General features: G+C 48.6%; 1 non-coding gene and 1 pseudogene across 1 annotated transcript; both read left to right on the forward strand.

Moving 5' to 3' along the window:
* Window positions 1-2558: 2558 nt before the first annotated feature.
* LOC139997001 (5.8S ribosomal RNA) lies at window positions 2559-2713 on the forward strand. Its single transcript, XR_011802490.1, has one exon. It is a non-coding gene; the product is annotated as a 5.8S ribosomal RNA (ribosomal RNA).
* Window positions 2714-4846: 2133 nt separating this feature from the next.
* Window positions 4847-5000, forward strand: part of LOC139997032 (large subunit ribosomal RNA) — a 4964-nt pseudogene continuing 4810 nt past the window's right edge.

Below are 5000 nucleotides of genomic sequence, written 5' to 3' on the forward strand. Positions count from 1 at the left end.
GCGTGAGGTCGTACACAGAAAGACCCGCCGTCTCCGAATAATATTATAACAAACGAAAAACTTAAAAATATTCTCGAGGCGCCTGCGTGAGGTCGTAAACAGAAAGACCCGCCGTCTCCGAATAATATAACACACGGAAAACTTAAAAAGATTCTCGAGGCGCTTGCGTGAGGTCGTACACAGAAAGACCCGCCGTCTCCGAATCCTATAACACGAAACCGCTACTATTAATAATAATAATAATAATAACGATATGTGAGGGAACTTGAGCTGAACACATATCGAAAAAACTAAAAGTTACAGTGGAAACCACGTGTAATGAGAAATGCGATCGAGGCGCCTGCGTGAGGTCGTACACAGAAAGACCCGCCGTCACGATCTCGTATTTCGTATTTGCATCGTGGAAATCCAACGAACGAACAATATAATATATAAACTAAAATCTCTAAAGTGCCTCGTGTCGGAGAGATCACTGCTCACACCTCTTCTATATTTCGTAGTTGCGTTGCGTAGGCCTCACCTCCTAGCAACGGGACATAAGGAAGACTGCTCTTTGGGATCGAACGAAGCGTCTATAACGAGTCGTCGACGAGAGCGAAAGAACGCGAATAGCGAGCCGCAGAAAAATAGGATACCGAATTATATATCTTCGAAGGTTCTCTTCGAAGATCCATGGATACCTATATCTGCGCGTCTCCAGCTATCTCGCGCGTCTCTCCAAACTCTCGTCGTTCCTCGAAACGTGCTTCCTACCCAAAGGGCGTTCGTTCTTCCTATGTCGTTTCGTTGTCGTTCGTTTCAACGGCGAACGATATACGATGTTCGACAAAACGAAACCACGTTGTACGTTCGTACTCGTGGATCGGGTAACCTAGAACGAAAACGCATTGCGTGGATGTTGGCCCGAAAAGATATATACCAGTGCGAGTGATGGTAAAGAGTATAACGATTCTTAACTAGACGAAGTTGGTTCGGAGGGGACCGCCGGCCGTCTCTCTATCCTCGCGAGTCTAATGCCTCGTTCCGTCGCTAGAGTTTTTCAAACTCTGCTTCTGGCTATCGGGAAGAATAGACCGCGCGCGCGAGGAAGAGGAAGGACGACCGTGCGCGTCCCATCGATTTTTTTTATTTTTACCTGAACCACCGAAGTCGATTCAGAGGGGACCGCCGGCCGTCTCTCTATCCTCGTTGTCGTGAGTCATATGCCTCGTTCCGTCGCTAGAGTTTTTCAAACTCTGCTTCTGGCTATCGGGAAGAAACGACCGCGCGAGGAAGACGACGACGACGACCGTGCGCGTCCCATCGAATTTTTTTTTATTTTTACCTGATCGACGGAAGTTTCGTCCGGTTCGTCTCTTTTACCATCGTCTCGTCGACCCGTTCAGAGGGGACCGCCTGTCCATATCCTCGTTGTCGTGAGTCATATGCCTCGTTCCGTCGCTAGAGTTTTTCAAACTCTGCTTCTGGATATCGGGAAGAAACGACCGCGCGAGGCCGATGGCTGCGAGTCCCATCGAATTTTTTTTAAACGCACGCACACACATACACCTGAACGGAGATGCGTTCCTTTTCGTCGCGATTTTTCGTGCTTTAGTCGTCGTTGTCGCCATCCGTTCGGAGGGGACCGCCGGCCGTCTCTCTATCCTCGTTGTCGAGAGTCTAATGCCTCGTTCCGTCGCTAGAGTTTTTCAAACTCTGCTTCTGGCTATCGGGAAGAAAAGACCGCGCGAGGAAGAGGAAGGACGACCGTGCGCGTCCCTTTCGAATTTTTTTTTATTTTTACCTGAGCGACCAAAGTGGATTCAGAGGGGACCGCCGGCCGTCTCTCTATCCTCGTTGTCGCGAGTCTAATGCCTCGTTCCGTCGCTAGAGTTTTTCAAACTCTGCTTCTGGCTATCGGGAAGAATAGACCGCGCGCGAGGAAGAGGAAGGACGACCGTGCGCGTCCCATCGATTTTTTTTATTTTTACCTGAACCACCGAAGTCGATTCAGAGGGGACCGCCGGCCGTGTCTGTATCCTCGTTGTCGTGAGTCATATGCCTCGTTCCGTCGCTAGAGTTTTTCAAACTCTGCTTCTGGCTATCGGGAAGAAACGACCGCGCGAGGAAGACTACGACCGTGCGCGTCCCATCGATTTTTTTTTACCCGAACGATGGAGATGCATATCGGCTGTTTGCTTCGAATAACTGGACGAGAGGAACGAACATATATATATATCATGGGCTAGCCACCGTGCGCTTTCTTCGCGAGATCGTGTGCTGTACAGAGGATTCAGAATCGGGTGTTATATCCCCGTCGTTTCCTGACGAACGGAGCTTCGATCTCGTTGGTTGTTATATATTATAATGCACTTTACGCCCGGTCGGCGGGCTGCGTGTGTCGTCGCGCAGTCCGTCCGATTTCGTTTTCGAACGTATTTTCGTGTCGTCAATCATATGGCGACTTCCGCGCGTTCGATTCCCGTTGGTCGGACGTTTGTCGGATATCGGCTTCTTTCGAACCGAGAATAAGAGTACAAAAACCTGAGTACACAAACAAAAATCCATGCATAAACGATTACCCTGAACGGTGGATCACTTGGCTCGTGGGTCGATGAAGAACGCAGCTAATTGCGCGTCAACGTGTGAACTGCAGGACACATGAACATCGACATTTCGAACGCACATTGCGGTCCACGGATACAATTCCTGGACCACGCCTGGCTGAGGGTTGCTCACGTAAACCTAAGACTGCTTGCGTTGCGTATCGTTGCTCTCGGTCCGTATCTCTCTGTTCTTTCTTGCCTCGTCGACAGCCCGCCGTCGTTCGTTTTATCTTTAAACGAACGTTTCTGAGTCGGAGGACGAGCGCCAAGCAAAAGAATACGAATTAAAGAGCGGTCGAGGGCTCGTACGCGACGTACGAGCGATTGTTGGACGTTCGTCGGCGTTCGTCGCTGGATCGTGTGGAGACCGGCGTACGCATGCTCTCGATACAAATATATATGAAAAATCTATCGCGTTCACGGGAGACTCGCAAAACTACCTCCGTCTCTTCTCTGTCCCTTCTTGGCTTGACAACCCGCCGTCGTTCGTGTTTTACGAACGTTTCTGAGTCGGACGAAGCGCAAGAAGAAGGATACGAATTAAAAGAGCGCGGAGAGAACCGTCGTCGTCGACGCGGTTATCGAGATACACAGAGCGAGTTTTCTTCGTGGCCGATTTTTTTTTTCTTTTTGTATCAGCCTCTGCTACGTTTTGTTAGTCTTCGATAAGCACGAATGACCGCGCCCCCGACGTCGTCTTAAATGAATTTTTGGCGAGACTGAGAGAAAGCAAAAATATTTTTGAACAAAGTCAGTCGAGAGAGGAGAGAAAAGAGAACCAAGATATTAAAACCTAAACCTAAACTTGGTGGCGTAACGAAAAACTGTGTGCCTTAAAGAAACACAACCGTCTTTTCATCAAGATGTTTTTACTCGTACAGCCCCAGGGATCGAATACCCACTCCGTCTGTTCGTGCGGCAGAGATGTATTCTGCAGGCGCGAGACGACTGACGAGAAGACAACGAGGACCGTCGCATCGATGGGTCGTCGTTGCGTTTTTCATCCTCTGTGCTTTTTTCTGTTCTTCGCGAACCCAGAGAAAGCCGTAGATCCGGGAACGGACACACGAGATTTCTTCGAACGCTGATGACTTAGGGAGATGATCCCCAGCGTTGCGCGGAGATCGGAGAGTACGCGTACATGTATCGGGACGAATTTTTCCCCGTCGGTCGCGTATCTCTCTGCCCGCGCGCCTGGCCCAAAGCCACGTTCGTCGGAAATCAACGAAAAGTGTGTTACGATCTAGCGTGCGTCTACGATCGGCTATATTTAAGGGTGACGAAGAAGAGAAAAGCTCACGGTGTTGCGCAACGTTTCTGTACCCGATTTTAAGATGTGCATGTGAGTCCGTTACAAAGTTGTTCGGATCGTCGAAAATAGTCGTTTTCGTCGTCGTGCGAAAGAGAATAATCTCTGACATTGGCACGGAGAGATCGCGCAGAGGAAGAGAACGATCCTCTTTGGCGAGGCTCGAGAAAGACTAACGAAACTTGATTAGAGACGAGGTATACACGCGCCGTACGTACGACGTACGCGCGTGTGATTTTTTTTTGCTTTAAGGCGATTCGGCGCTCCGAGTATTAGAGAAAAAGAGATCGTTGGTCATCCCATGTCTCTTCGTCGTCTATCGCTGGACCGCGCATCCTAACGTATCGCCGGTCGTCCAGTCCCCGAGTAATAAATTCACCCCGTTGTGTACGTCTCGCGCTCGCTTTTCCACTTGCGTGAGTTCCCGTGCGTTTTCGTCGTTGGTACAGAGCAAAGAAACCGATATGTTATATACATGTCGCGTGTTCGATCTCTGTGCCAGCAATAACAGGCGAAAACAAGGAACCGCTGGAATCGTCGAGAAGAGAGAAACGGCTACGGGAGATATATTATACATAACACGTGTATATATATATATATATATATTATACAAAGAGGACGGGCGTTAAAAACCGGAGATCGTTACGGGTGTCTTGCGTGAGTCTTAGCTCGAACATGATACGACGAACGAAGTTTAAAAGGCACTTTGGCGAGATGCATAAAACGTTTCTCGATCGAGATAGAATATACGGTTCTCGATTCTATTCGAATTATTTTTTTTTTTTTATTTTTTTTTCTCTTTGAGGCGATTCTCGGAGAGAGAAATAAAAATAAAGACCCTCTGTCGCATTGTTATCAAACCGTCTTGCTTTTCTCGAATCGCGCCCACATGGCACGAAATTTTTTTTTCTTTGAAAAAAAAAAAAATTGTCACCGTGTCGTGACGTTGAAGCGACCTCAGAGTAGGCGAGATCACCCGCTGAATTTAAGCATATTACTAAGCGGAGGAAAAGAAACTAACAAGGATTTCCTTAGTAGCGGCGAGCGAACAGGAATTAGCCCAGCACTGAATCCCGCGGTTCCGCCGTTGGGAAATGTAGTGTTCG

This window comes from Bombus fervidus, unplaced genomic scaffold, assembly GCF_041682495.2.
Source record: "Bombus fervidus isolate BK054 unplaced genomic scaffold, iyBomFerv1 scaffold0025, whole genome shotgun sequence".
In the NCBI taxonomy this organism is placed as follows: domain Eukaryota; kingdom Metazoa; phylum Arthropoda; class Insecta; order Hymenoptera; family Apidae; genus Bombus; species Bombus fervidus.